The 15,834-nt window shown below is 40.8% G+C and overlaps 1 long non-coding RNA gene across 1 annotated transcript; it reads left to right on the forward strand.

Moving 5' to 3' along the window:
- Nucleotides 1-8,627: 8,627 nt before the first annotated feature.
- Nucleotides 8,628-14,122, forward strand: LOC137848454 (uncharacterized). Its single transcript, XR_011091362.1, has 3 exons — nt 8,628-8,832; nt 10,238-10,362; nt 12,750-14,122. It is a non-coding gene; the product is annotated as an uncharacterized lncRNA (long non-coding RNA).
- The last annotated feature ends 1,712 nt before the right edge of the window (nt 14,123-15,834 follow it).

Raw genomic sequence — 15,834 nt, forward strand, 5'->3', positions numbered from 1 at the left:
CTGAGCAAAATGAAGGTTGTTTTCTATTACAAAATGAACTGATTCATTTAAATGTGCTATTTTCTAACAACCCATATATTTTACCTTTTCATGCTACCGAATGACTAAAAATCAAAATGAGAGACGAAAATCAGTGGAACATTTTCTTAGCATCAGGCAACTGAATAATTTCAATTCTGGGTCATCCATTCAGGACTTCGAGGAGTACAGATGTTTTATTTTCCAGTGCTGGACGATAACCATGTGGAGAACGTCAATCGCTCCATGTTTATGAAACGGTATCTGGGTTTAATTTCTGCTGTCTGTCAATTGGAGCCTTTGATCTTGGCCTGGAATTTTTTTTTTTCCACTTCACTCTAAGTGACTAGAGGCTACTGCTGTCACTGACTCTTCAATTTCTGATTTCACTTTGCCAAGATGTAAAAGATTTATTTACAGGAATTCTCCCAAATATGATCCTTAACTGCATTATTTTTTTTACTTTGACCCTCAAGGTATTTTGTAGTGGGTTGTTGTAGGATTAACCTGAAGTAAAATACCCTGTGCAAGGCAGAATGGAACAGAGTCTATATGAACAAACACATGTATTTAAGCAAAAAAAGTTCAGTTTTAATAACTAATTGCAGCTGGGACTTTAATATGCTCTTCTTTTTTGAATCAAACTGAAATTCTTGGTGATATGTGTTAAAAATTATGGTTTAAATTTCTGATGATCAAGTTACATAGATTAAAGTAATGGATACCAGACTCTGCATCAATGCAGTTATAAATATGGATGAAATGAATGTACATTACACAGTTATAAATCTGTGTGTTCAAGGAAAAGCATAAATCTCCATCACCTTTTCCGCCTTGGGATATGAAGGATATGGCTATTTTTACAGTGTTTTCGACGAAATTATGAGTTGGAGTAATTTGCTTGTTCTGAAAGACTTCTGGGTTTTTACAAGCATTCGAGTAGCATTTTATTTACAATGGCATATCATTAAAACACACAAAGCAATGTGTGCTGCAAAGAGCCATGTGACTTTCCAGACATGAACACAAACAGGATCATGGTGCATTCAGAGACATTTATAAGTACATACTGTGTTCATAGAGATTTCTGTCTCTGCAGACATTTGTCAGGTGTGGCATAACCACATCTCTTTTCACTATTTCCTTTCAGTGCCTGTCAATGCACAGCCAAACAGTGGCAAATAAGAGGATGTGGTGAAGCCTTATGGTTAGAAGGAGAGGTCTGATTCTAATCTGTGATAAACCACTCGCACACTGTGTGCTACTGGGGAAAGTCCCAGAGCTTTTTTGGTTTTGTGCAGCCAAGGAGACTGCAGTAAATGCTAGGATGTAATTCATTATCTGTGATCTTCAGCTGATTTTGGATGTACTAGGAGACAGAGACCTGGGAGACCCAGGCCACTTGTGCAAATCATCGTTCTCCTCCCTCACCCAGAAGCAGTATGCCACCCTCCCTGCTGGCTTTGAAGTGGGACTTGTGTTCTCCTGTGAAGTAGTCAGAGGGTCAATAGTCTGCCTTTCCTTTTTGGGGAATGGCACTTCTCCTCCTCCTCCTCCTAGACTGTTGCCAGTTTCTTACAATGGGAGGAGATGGCCTCTAGAGTGATAGGGGTAGCATTTCTCTGCTATGTGTACAGTGAGCCCGTGGCATGATCTGCTCTTCAGTCCTCATATGTGGAGTCTGAATTCCTTGCGACACTCTAGGGAAGGGGCTAACAGGCTATTTCCATAATATGTCCTAGCTTTTGGATGACCTACTGTCAATGAGAGAGACAACAATCCAGGATAATTGGAAACATCATGGGGAAAAAGGGAGAGGAGCTGGTTTTGTTTTCTTTGTGTGTGATTTTGATCCTTCAACACAAACACGACTGCTTAAAGATAACAAGAGCTCTCTCTAGTCAGCAGATTCTGTGGAGAGCAATTAAGGAGCTTTTCTGGTGCCTGGCAGCTAGTACGAACCTCTCTTTCTCAACAGAGATATATAAAATCCTGCTCCAGCTATGTAAGTAGTAACTGGCTGAAAACTGACCATGAGTTTCAGCCAAATTCTCTAACATCCTATGATGCAGTGAGATCCATGTGGCAGGCCAAATGAGATCTGGTGCCAGAAAGACACCTGTGGATTTCACCATCTATGGAATAAATCTTCATGGTGAACCTCACCCAAAGCTACATTGCAGAGTTCATTTGCTTTATATGTTCAGTACATTTTTTTATGTTGTATTATCTCTATTTCACATAATTCAGGATGCTTTCCTAACTAAAACTAATGCTATTTAAATGTAATTTTGCCTAAACTTGAATTTTTCTCTCATAAACCTTCATTCTGCTATTTGGTGCTTCAGAAAAATAAGGCTGCTGCACAGACCGACACCACGTTTTCAGTATATGACAATGCAAGTTTTGGAGCTTAGTGATTCTCTCCATTCAGACTGCTCTGAGTGAAGCTTTTGCAAGAATAGTCCAGCCTGCCCAGGTGTTTGGGTTGCCATAGCAGAGGTCTGAGCTATGCTCAAAGCTATTGAAAATCAGCAATACTCGATGAAGGCAATGGTAAGGTGAAATCAAACAAATACCCAGTCTTTGAACACTTTCCTGTAGCTATAGGAATTAACGAAATGCCATGACTTCAGCAGATTTATTGCAAAATGCATAAGTAGAAATGGAGATTTTGTTAGAACCACATGAAGTAATTTTCAATTTTATATATATATATATATATGATTTGGCCACTGCTTCGTCTCCTACACTCTGTCTTCCTGCTGGGGTCAAGGAAGGCACACAACCAGTGGTCAGATCACGTCTCAGAACAAGAGAAGTCAATATAAATGAAGGCAAAGTCAGTAAAAATGAAAGCAAGGCCCTAAGTCTTACACCAGCATCCTGCCCCACTGGCTTGTACTGGAACTGGACAAACTGAAAGTGGCAAGATACTCCTGACAGTTCATGTACACAGGACTGGCCCAGACAACTTGCCTCAGTGCCAGAGCCTGTGCACATCCTGCTGAGGACAGGGATCCATCCAGCAGCAGATCACTACATCCCACTCCTCCTGGCAGCCTCTACCTGCTGACCAAGGCAGGCTCCTGCAAAATTTGCGGTCTTTGTTCATGTCCTTTCCCTTCCCAAAGAGATCTGCCCTTCCCCACATTTGCTGTGTGTATGTGGGAGTGGGGTGGAGCTGCATGGGCTTGGACACCAAGGTCCAGCCCATCTGTCATTCCCTCTTTTTAGTTCAATAGCATTTTATAGAAATCATTGTCCTCTTCCATTCATTCTTAAACCTCCAGTCTCTCTCTCATATCCCTGTCCTAATTAATACTTCCTTTGTCTCAGGCTCTTCCCCTACCCAATGCCCACTAAATGCATGGGCACTCTTGCATTCATTCCAGAAGCACTGGATTGGCCCTAAGGCAGTGGGCTGAGCCACCTGCTGTGACAAAACATTCATATGGATGCCTTTCTTGGTCTCCAGTCATCACAGGCTTGCCTCTGGGACTTGTGTTGCTTTTGGAGACTGCCAACCTTCAGTGGCCAGCCACCACAGAAACTGCCTTCTTTGAGGACCAGAGACTTCTGCATGAAGTTCAGCTTACAGATTCAGCCTAAGATATCAAAGATCAATGGAAAATATGAATGTATACCCAGCTGACAGCAGACTGTATGTCTTTAAGAGGTACCAGTAGCACAGGCAACATCTGTGCCACTTCTCCATGGGATGACTTACATGGCTGAAATATGAAGGAGCAGCTGTCCATGACATTGATGTCAGTCTGATTGGGTATCTGGCTAATCTCTGGACATGTGAAAAAAATTTTTCAAGTTAGTACAGTCAGTCACCAGCCATAAAGAGAAATTTCATCCCTGATTGTTTATTGCTTTTCTGACTGGTTCCTCATTGCAAGTAATCAGCTTTCCACTCCCTGAGAATTACTACCAAACACTACAGCTACACTGAAAAAAAAAAAAAAAAAAGAAATTGTATGTTTTGAACCTTCTTCTGGGGAAAGATGATGAACTTCTTCAGTGGAAGGCCAGTGATCTGATGTTGACAAACTCTGCTGGGTCTCCAGTAAATAAAAAAGGAGGGTATGCATAACTTCTGGTATTCACACAGGCTGAGTACACATCAGGAAGAGAAGAGGTGGCCTAATGGATGGTAACACTCTCTGTGTGACCTTGCCAGTCCTCTGGGATAGTTTTCAATGCCTCAATACTTCCTATTGCACCTCAAGTCTATTTCCACAGCGCAAAAGGCATTCAGATGGAAGCCAGTAGATTGTATGCTGTGCCAGCAGGGCATTTAAATTCCTCTATCTCTTAGAGGTACTTTCATCAAACAAACAACATTTTCATCAAACACTGAGGTCTCTTGTTCTTTGCAGAGACTGCCTCAGCTGTGACAGTCTTCTCGCAGACTTTTGCCACAAACCTGCTGGGCAGCAGGAGACATTGCTGCCCCCTCTGGAGGTGTTAGCTAGTAAGATCCACGAAACGGGAGACGAACTGCTGTCTGTCACTGCCCCTCTGGCAGCCCTGTCCTCCTAAATGGAGAGTAGTCCCCTCCAAGCAAGAACTCCCACCGGCACACTGGAGATGCAGCTTTGAAATTTCTGTGTCTGGTTTATAGCTTCTATTCACTTCATTCTCACTGCATGGTATTGCAGCGATGTCTGTCTTTCTTCATGCCCCATGCCCTTCCTGACACAAACATGCCTCTCTAGAGTGTAGATTTATCTAAAATCTCTGATAGCTGTATGCCACAAAGCAGGGCATATCTGAGTCAACCCTAGCAGTCTATCACTGCTAGGAAATTCTGGGTAGTAAGTAGTGCACCAGGAGTTGGGGCATGGCATGTTATCCATCCCAGCTATTTGCTTGGAGGAATTCAGCTCCATGGAGTCACAATCTAGTTCATTGTCTGCCGTTGGAGCAATGAGGAATTCTGGCAAGCCACCATGGAGACAGAAGGTTTTAACGTCTGATGGCCCAGAAAAAGTTCAATCCTCCCTCATTCTACACGTATTATAATTTTCTATTCCTGTTTTCTTATTAAATACAAACTACTCTGTGTGATTGCTTACGTATTAATGGAGAGTATAAAATATGCCTGAGTTAAGGGCTGTGGGAGAAATCTTGTAACAACATTGCACAAGTGATAATTTTTTTCTTCACTAAAAATAGTGAATCTAAATTCTTTATGTCAAGGGATATTTAAGTTGGCTCCCTGGAAGGATTTATTTATTTTTATTGGTATCCTAGAACATTTTGCACTAGAGGGACCCTTGTGGTCAGCATATTGGTGTTGCCCAACAGTGTTTTTATTTCTGTTTTATCTGCTGTCAGGCTGCTTTGCTGCCAGTCTACTGGCTAGATGCTTTCAGAATTGTTGCAATAGGTGCTTATTGATTGAAGTTCATTTAAAAATCAGTTGGTAATTCCATTACTGAAGTCTTTTATCTGTGAAGTCAGAGTGTCACCAAGCAGCTATCAACTCACTGATGAGGAGGTTTGACTTGGACCATCTTACTCCATGTTATCAGGTGAAAACACAACGGCAATACAGCTGCCTTGGTGCTTCTTGTCATCCTCTTTCCTAGGGTTGTGTTGCCTGGTCTGGCTAAGGTCAGTAAAGCTGCTTCAGTGAATACAGATTAGGATTTTGGATGAAAATATGCAAAGGGATGGCACAGGTACTATCCCTTTACTTCATATGTGTCTCTTTATCCCATGTATACAGTGCAATGGTGCAATACAGTTATCCTTTACAAGTCAGAGAGCCAAATGCTCTGGATGAACAACACTGTAAATTACCATACATGACCTATAGTCACCACCCAATCTCAAAATGCAAATTCTGCTGAACTTTTGGTATCCTATAGACATCCAAACTTGATCAGCAAGGATATTGAAGGTGTTCCTTCAATTACAGGATAGACATATACAGACATATTGCAAGTTAACAATTAGCAGCTAACCTAGAAGTCTTAATATTTTGAGTTTCTTAAGGTTAAAGAAAGTTTTCAGGACCTCAGGAGAAAATGATCACAGTCAGAAACTGGGGATAAGTCAGCCAGGTCACAGCCCCTGTTAGAATTAGCCCTGTCCAGTCCTGCAGTCTTGCACAGTCAAATACATAAGTACAAGTCACAAACATTTCAGCAACAAATGTACTGCAAAACCAGGCACCTAGATTCAACTTCCACTCCTTTGTGTTGTTGTGTATTGTGCCTGTTTCAAGATGTGCTAGAAAAAGTGCTATGCAGCAGCTCTCTACCAACTCTTTACCAGAATTTACTCATCAAAATGGAGAAATTCTAGTTTCTAATCTTTCTGTGCCTTAGTTTCTCACCTGTAAACAGAAAATTGTCTATGGTTGCTAGTTTTCAATAGCAGTTCAATAATTATACAGTGAAAGCAGTGTACAGTTCTCAGGTAGTTGATGTGGATATTAGATGAATGTGTACACAATGTTATAAATGTATACACACACAAACACATAAACTCAAACATACAGCAAGGGAGATCTGCTGACAGGGAAAAAAAAAAAAAAAGTCACTTCAAAACCACTTCAAAACCACCTTTTTGTTTCAATCAGAGATAACCTGAATGTACTCTGTTCCACAGCAATAATGAAACATCTTTTCAGCATGCCCAACAGGGCATACATTTTTGGACATGAAGTCACAATGAGCTGTGCCAACAGCAAGGCAGTCTATTGAAGCAATCAGAATGTAAAAGCATTGGTGGTGACCCTGGAAAGAAGAGTACTTACCACTGTAAGCAAGCCAACAAAAATATTCTGCCCAATAACATATACAGTAAGTAAAATTGTACCAAGCAGAATGAATGTTTAAACCACACAAAGTTGCATTCTATTGACTAGTAACAAAGGTATTAAGCAAAGCGTACCTGCATAAATGTGAACCCAGCATGATGATCACAATGAATATGAGGGAATCGTGCACATACAAAGGAAAGGCTTTCATAAGCATAATAGATAGGGTTGATATATAGTATGTTATTGTTTATGCTTTTTGTTTGTTTGTTTGTTTGTTTTTGATTGCATCCTTGCAAGTCCTTTAGAGGAACCTCTTTCTGCAAAGAATTTATATTTCCCATGTATCTGAAAATATCATCTAGAGTCTGGGAGTCTGAAGCTGCATCCCGGAGAGCAGTCAACTTCCTCGTTTTTAAAAGCAAAGTCTGCAGCTTTTTGTCCAAAACATATTCCTCAATACCAGTAGGAGCTAGGTGAGAAACTATAGTATCCTCTGCCAAGTTAATCAGTTCAGACCTTTCTAGAGAAAGATCTATCAGCTACTTTGAAAGTTACAAGAGAACAAACATCACTTAAAAGGCATTTCCATAAGCCGACCTCCCATTGTTTTGCTACTAGTGTCATAAACACAAGTTCATTTCCTCTTTTGGATGCCAGATACGCAGAACAAGATGTTTTTCATCTTCTATGCAGGAGCTCTCAGGTGACTCCCAAAAGGCCAGCCCCACCACTTTCTTGATAACTGAAGGGGCATGGTATGTTGCTGTAGGCTCTGCTGTTCCTCACATAAATGTCTCAAAGGCAGCAGTTCTTCTCCCTAACTGACCTGTTAACTTAATTTGTTGAACATACATCATTGAAGAGTATTTGCATCACCTGGTTGCCAGCAAGGTAAAGTGAGTCAGGCAAGAAGGAAGAAAATATGCTTGAATGCTGGATACTGCCAAATAGCAAGTTAAAGTTTTCACTGGTGAAAGTATGTCACAGCTGTCATTTTAAGGGGTCTGACAGAGGTCAGGACTGAGCTGTGACCTGGGCAGCAGCACTGAGGAGGATATGGCAGAACATACTTTGTAAATGTTCCCTTTCCTTGCTCCATCAGTTACTGACAAAGTCACCAACTCTTAAGGATGGCATTTGGCTTATAGTAAGGATTTAGGATCTGCAGCCTCCTAAGAACAAGCTATGTCCACAGCACCAGTGCTTGACACTAGCTGATATTTTGAGTGTGAAGCTTTATTTTGCATTCAGATACAACTTTCAGCACTCACAACTAATGCATGGCCTAGAAAGTTAAACCACTTTCTAGATTCCCCGCTGTTTTAAAATTCTATTAGTAAGGAGAGAAATAGCTCAAGAGTAGTTTGGGGGTTAGCAAGTCCATGCTCTTTTGAACTAAGAAAATGGAAGAATCTCCTCCATTCTGCCTTTTACCAGGAGAGTCTTTTCAAAGACCCTACAAGGCATTTTAGTGGCTTCTAATGAATGCTGACTGTTGAAGTCCAGCATCAATAACAGGAAATAGCAGGAAACACAAGCAACAAGTCAGCAGTACCACCTAACCACATTTTGATAGCACATGCAGGAATAAAGGCCTCATCCTTAATTAGATCATGAAGAGCTAAATCGTTACCTTCACCTGATTTTTTTTCGTGTTTAACATCGTAAGTCTCACACTTGGATTCATTTAGACACACTGATTCATTAGGCGGCCCATGACCTTAATAAATTTACATTACCAGGAAGGGGTAGTTTATACCAGTCTCTTAGTCATAGAAATGACTCATGATATCCACCCACACTAACCTTTGTTCGGTCTCTACAAGTATGCCAGGGCTTGTCAGCCTTTCACAAATGGAGTTCTTTGATTCCCTCAGTAAGAGAAGGACATCAAGGAAGTCTGGTTGCAAGAACAAGCTGCCTATGGAAGACACAAAACAATAACAGTGACCTTGAGAAGCTGAGGACTTGTTTTCTCCAAGTGCATGATGTACTGCTGGAGGGAAATGTCTCACATGACCTGAAGTGAGGTAAGAGTGCAGGATGGGGGAGCAGAGCTTGTTCTCTGCTTACAGGCTGCCAGACAGCCTCTTTGGGAAAATACTCCTAGAGCAGTTTCAACACACAGCGAGCAGCAGGGAGGATATAGGGATTTTGTTCTTGATGTGAACATTTGGCCACATTCAAAGAGGAACAAAGGTGTTGAAGCAAATATAAAAAGAAGAAGATGAATGCTAAATGCAACCTCCTATATGTTTGCTTTCCTGCCTACCCTAGGGATTCTTAGTATGGTTTCAAGGCCACAGCAAGAGTTATTTCAAACTTCTTTTGTAACTATTTCTGGAGAAAAATACTTAAGAGAGACGTAAGAAGCTGTTCTAGTAGCACTTTGCTTTGGGCAGAAGAACAAAAACCACCTAGACCAACCATGAGTTGAATCTCACAGAGCCTTGAAAACTGTAGCTTGACAGCCTTTCCAGATGAGCATGAAAGGCCCTGAAGGACATCCCAAATTCCAGTGCAGACCACAGGACACACTGGAGCCCTGCAGTATTACTATGGAGAATGAGGTCATCACAAATAAGGTGCTCAAAGGTGCTCCATGCACAATAGCTAGTTTCATAAAGGAACTTCCTCTTCTTTTTGTATGTTCCTATGTCCTGCTTCAGAAAATTTGTTAAATCCACTTTTAGCATCTCTGAATGGAACCTTGGCAAAAAGTTTGCCTGTTAAAAGAGTTTGTCTCAGCATATTACTCATTGTCATGCTTTATCATATATATCCCAACCCACCAAGCAGCCAAGCCATCACAATGAGTTTAATTTTCAGGTAGGTCACAAGAGATTATGGGACTGGCCAGCTTGCATAACTTCACAAAATCTACAGTAAGAGAATGAGGGGTGGGAGTGTTTGCTATTGTTCTGGGGCAAGCTGCTCCTGTATCTGAGGACTTCATTGACTTGTAGTGATTTGAGCAAATGCTTTATCCTAGCAGTTAAAGAAACTTTTCAAATCAATTTGTGGGACACTTATTTTATGCAGATTTGAGTGTTACAGGAAGACTTCAGACAGATTTAGAATATTTGCTGATGGTCACTGTTGCAGTTGAACCCCCCCAACCCCTTCCATATTTCTGAAAACACTGGAGAAGTTAGAATCTGAGCAAGACAGCTGATAGATATTCACTGGCAAAATCTGCATATGAAAATATGCAAATATATTAATATTGTAATGTAATGGTTTTTTTCAATTAAATGATTCATGCTAAAAAGTATTTCTCATCAATTGGAAACAATATTCACTTCCTTTCAAATCAGAAGAAATTAAAATAAATATCATTCAGTTTTCCTGTTTATCTCCTCATCCAAGGAAGGGGGAGAGGAATGGAAAAAGTGAGAAAAAAATACACAAAAATTAACTATTTTCTTTTTGCAGCTCTATTTTGTTTTGAATCAAGAAATATTTTTTACTTCAAATCATTTCATTAAATGTATCAGAAAATTACACAAACTATTCTCAGAAAAATGAAAAGCTGCCAGTTTGATCAAAAATTTTGACAGGTAAGATTTTCTGTTATTTATATGTCTTCTGATCTTAATTTTGGAGACTTAACATACCTCAAATTAAGATCTTTGTTGGAAGATTGTCCAGTTATTCACTTGCACCTGAATCATTGTATCACAAACTTCAAACTCTTTCATGGACCCTGCAAGAAGAGCTTTTTCATTTCCAAAATAGGGCCCTTTTGCCCTAGTTGTCATGTAGCTCATGCTATGCTTGTACATTTTAAAGATCACTTTGCTCAAGACAAAATTACATGCTCGGGACGGCAACACTCATTCTGCCAGAGCAGACATTTCATCTCTTAGAAATGATAGTCTATCTCACTGCCCTGAATATCACACACCTTGACGCATACAGCAGAGACACAAGGCAGAATAACCCAGAATTCAGGAAAGCATCTCCTGAGAGGTGGAGTATGTATCAGATCGAGCTCTTTAGGAATATTACAGTATCTCTGCAACCTTAGTTAACTATGCAGGCTTTCTTAACTTGTTCATGTGCCTTTCCACAAATAGACTGATGTCAACTCAAAAAATTTATTGTTGCTCTGGAAATATATAGTGTTCTTCTGAAAGCTCTGACTTCTAACATAACAAGACCACTTGCAAATATCAACTGGAGAAGGAAGACAGGAAGAAGGGAAGGGAAGGGAAGGGAAGGGAAGGGAAGGGAAGGGAAGGGAAGGGAAGGGAAGGGAAGGGAAGGGAAGGGAAGGGAAGGGAAGGGAAGGGAAGGGAAGGGAAGGGAAGGGAAGGGAAGGGAAGGGAAGGGAAGGGAAGGGAAGGGAAGGGAAGGGAAGGGAAGGGAAGGGAAGGGAAGGGAAGGGAAGGGAAGGGAAGGGAAGGGAAGGGAAGGGAAGGGAAGGGAAGGGAAGGGAAGGGAAGGGAAGGGAAGGGAAGGGAAGGGAAGGGAAGGGAAGGGAAGGGAAGGGAAGGGAAGGGAAGGGAAGGGAAGGGAAGGGAAGGGAAGGGAAGGGAAGGGAAGGGAAGGGAAGGGAAGGGAAGGGAAGGGAAGGGAAGGGAAGGGAAGGGAAGGGAAGGGAAGGGAAGGGAAGGGAAGGGAAGGGAAGGGAAGGGAAGGGAAGGGAAGGGAAGGGAAGGGAAGGGAAGGGAAGGGAAGGGAAGGGAAGGGAAGGGAAGGGAAGGGAAGGGAAGGGAAGGGAAGGGAAGGGAAGGGAAGGGAAGGGAAGGGAAGGGAAGGGAAGGGAAGGGAAGGGAAGGGAAGGGAAGGGAAGGGAAGGGAAGGGGCACTTTGCACCAAGCTAGAATTCCACCTACATGCAGGTCCCTAGGCAGGCTTTCCTTAGACCTTCTGAAACACTTTTCAGAAGCATTTAACTTTCTCTGTCACTAGGGGCTGAAAAACAGAGAAGGGAATTCATGGCACATAGAGTTGGCCCCATGTTTCAGGCTTACTTGTTAAACTGCTCTAGAGGCACCATCCTAATGTTTTCCACACATACATGCAAACATGCCTTCACACACCCACAAAAACAGTGCAAATGATGTTGAAGGCAGTCACAGAATGGAGATTATGTCTTTTTTTTTTTTTTTTTTTTTTTTTTTTGAGAAGAATGAGCTTGAAGAAGGGATTTACGAAGAACTGGAACTAGCAAAATTCATGCTTTCCTAAAAGCTTGCAGACTAGCTTGTCTAACACATATCTGGTCATTGCCTTGACATTAGACTTAGATTAGATCCTAAAGATGGTCTTAAAAGAACAAGGACATTATATATGAAAGGGAAGTGATAATATGATGCCCTCTTAGGGATCAAAACTGATAAGCTAAGCATAAGTTGGACATTAGCAGAAAACAATATTTAAAGCAGAACTTCCACAGAATTTAAACTTCTGGTTTAAAAGAACAGTGCAATTAAAAAAAAAAAAAAAAAGTAAAGAAAACACATTTGAACTGGAGATGAGAGATAAGGTACAGAAAGATCTCATGAAATTATTAAGTAACAGACAAGGAACAAAGAGACAAAAACAAACTAGTCAGAGACAGACCCATAGTAATTACCAAATCAAGCATGTGGCCTTTAGAATGAGTGGGATCATTCATGTGTTACACAAGATTAAATGAATCTAAGGGTGCTATAAAACCATGCACTGCAAGTGAAAGAATTCAGAGTAAGACAAAATTCAAATTCACAAACAGATGCTCACTGAAATTTATTGTGAGTTCAGAGAGTGGCTCTGCTAAATCATTAAATAAAGACTTGGAATTCCTCAGTGCACAATTTAAAGCAATGCAGAAGGAAGAGATACAATAAACCAAAATAAATTGGAAGAGAATACACAAAACTCAGCTTGGTTCTGGGGCTAGACAGAGGTACCAGTTTGAATCTTCTCAGAGTCCCTGGATGTTTGCATGTATTTGCAGAATAATAGGAAATCCAAGGAACAAAGAGCAAGGGTAGGAGGGGGAAGGAACATAGTGCCACAAAAGGCGGAAAGAAGCAGGATGAAGAAGGAAGAAGAATATCACAAGGGGACAATGAAGAAAACAAGAAAGGACTGATATTTGGTAGAAGCAGGCAACCATCACCATAGCAAGCACGAGTGACATCTCCTCCTGTTGGCACATCACCTCCCCGTGATCCATTCATGCTCCCCGCAGACCTTTGTCTCCATCACGACAAGTGACTGCTGTGACCAGTAATGTATCACTTCAGCCCCTGGTTCCCAAAACCAACCCTCTCATTGAACTCTCAAGTTAAACAGTGTCTCCAACTATTTGCATATGTGTGCAGTGTCAGAAGGGCTGTTATGATCTGCACGTTAGTGTGTGTGCAGGAATGCATGTATCAGGCTGTCATGCTGCAATTTTCCACCTCCTTACATTCTGCTGATTCCCTGCAAAACCTGCCGACCTCCTGGGACTCTGCACACACCTTCAGTAGTTCTTCATCAGTTAAAGTTTCAAAAAAGATGTATATTTCACCAGGGAGAGCACAGCCAACAGAAATTTGCTTCACAGCACAACCATGTGCATAAACTGGATGCAGACAATTCTTCCCAATAAAATGAAAGCATTTCAAGTTCTGATGACAGAGGAGTAAACAGCATGTCAGTGAGATGTTGTCACTCTTCTGCCACCGTCTAATCAAGGTCACGGAGACAAATCCTTTAGTTTATTAATGCTCTTCTCAGTGTATCATATAAGATCCAGCCAGTGATTCCTGGATAATGTTACGCAGCACACAGGACTCCTCTGTGCCTTGTGCCTTAAAGTAGCAGCATTTAGTACATGGCTGGCATGCATAGCTGCAGGAAGAATGCTGATCCAAATCCCTTGTGTTCACCCCAAGTTTACTTTATTCCACATACCCTGAATTGTCAGTTCTTGCCAACAGTACATAAAAAAAAAAAAAAAAAAAGGAAAAATGCACACATGGCCAATTTTTAAATCCCAATTTTGCTTTCACCAACCAATATTTCCACAAAACATAATTTTATGTTGGGATGAGTAAAAAGATACCTACTATTTGGACATCTCAGTGAAGAATCAAATTTAGTAGGGCAGAACCTAATTTCAGGTGACCTGAAATTAAGTCTTTTTAACCTGTGAAATTCTATGATTCTTCATGTCTGCTTGTTGATGCTTATCTTCTTTCCTTGTTGAGGTAGCAAAAAGAATGTGTTATTTGTGTCCACTACTGAAAAACAAATTTCTGGTTGTATACCTGTCTTGCAAGGTTAATTATGAAAAAGAAAAAAGAAAAAAAAAAAAAAGAAAAAAAAAGTGAAACTAAACACTTTGATTTATCTAAGTCTGAAAAAAACAATGAAAAGATTTAATTTACTCATCCACCACGATTACACTACTTGTATCAGGAAATATTGTGATGAAAACATTCAGCTTTTAGATCTATTATCTTCCATGTGCTTATTTAACAAATAATTCAATGTATAGCATAGAGAAATTAAAAGATCCTAATCTCAACAGTCCTTTCTCCTGTTAAAGTATTTCAAGACCTTCCCTGCAAACTTCTAATTTTAAACTTAATTTATCCTACAGGGTTAATAACTAGTTAAACAGTTAACTGTCTATATAAATACTGCACAGCTTAAGTTCAGATGCCTACAAAGGGAAGGTAGAGACGTTCTCAGTGTCAATAGGCCATGACTTCCACAAAGCCAGTGCACAGTGGCTGAGAGAGTGACCACCCACAGTGACACATTTTTATACCGAAGATGCAAGGAGGCCTACACCAGTGACCTTTCCTGGAGACCAGGAGAATAAGGCTCAGTAATTCAGGATTTAGCCATTCAGAGAAGTTTTTCGGTCCCAGTTAATAAAGGGCCTCACTAATCCAAAAGCTACAAACCTAACAAGATTCCTGATCCAGCAGCCACTGTGGTTCAGGGAGGAGTTGGGATTTTGCTTCATTTGATGAGGAATTTATGCTGTTTTCGGCACTGTTTGCAAAAGCCCTTGGATACAGACGCTGTGCTCCTGCAGCCTTCAGCACAGCACACCCTGCAGACACAGCCCACTCTGGGGTGCACAGAAGTCACACAGTCTCCCAGCAGCTCGTCCATGTTAAGAACAATGGCCAAGGGAAAAAAAAAAAAAAAATCATAAAATTTTTCACCTGGCCAACACTCTTATTCTCCACTTGTGACTGAAGCATACGTGTATGCTATAGCCTACTGGCAGCAGCAAGCACATTTTCATACACATCCCTTCTGCAGGAAGAATTATTGCCAAAAATATAACACGTTATGCAAACAACTTAGTCACCCAAAGAGCTTTGTAAATGCGTAATAAGAAGATAACACTGAGCAATAAAATATACTTTGCTGAAGTAACATGGAAACATATGGCCTTCCATTCTGCCTTTAGAACAGCAACATAACCAGCCTAGTGAACCAGGTCACCCAGCCCTACAGCCCTTCACATTTTTGCATAAGAATTTCACACAAGTATACTATCTAAACCATTTCCTAAGGACATCTTCTATTACTGAAGTCACCCAGCCAGAAAGCACAATAATGCACACAGTTTCTTTTGGAAGGGGGGCAGTGGGGGAGAACAGTGTAAAGCAGAGGAGGTTTTCAAATCTTTTGTGGAAACGGGAAAACATTCAGTAAGTACATAGCTTGGAGAAATAATAGCATTGCAATTCTGGGCTTTTGGGAGAGCCTTCAAGCCAAGTGCTTCGTAATCTACTGAAGAACTGCACTGGTTGCCAAAAGGTTCAGTATATACATATACGTATGTGCATACGTATGTAATGCATCTGTCTGTGTGTGTATACATGTATAAAAATCAAATCAAATCAAATCAAATCCTGCTCTTTATATGAGGAGTTAGCCTGTCTAGACTGTGGAACAGGCCTACATTCCTTCAAGGCTTAATTCAAGATAGTATCCACAGTTATAAAGCAATAAGGAGACCCAAGTACCAGGATTATTTGAGCAATCAGGTATGACACAGTCATGGTTATTTAGAAGTAATCACA

This window comes from Anas acuta, chromosome Z (genome assembly GCF_963932015.1).
Source record: "Anas acuta chromosome Z, bAnaAcu1.1, whole genome shotgun sequence".
Lineage (NCBI taxonomy): Eukaryota > Metazoa > Chordata > Aves > Anseriformes > Anatidae > Anas > Anas acuta.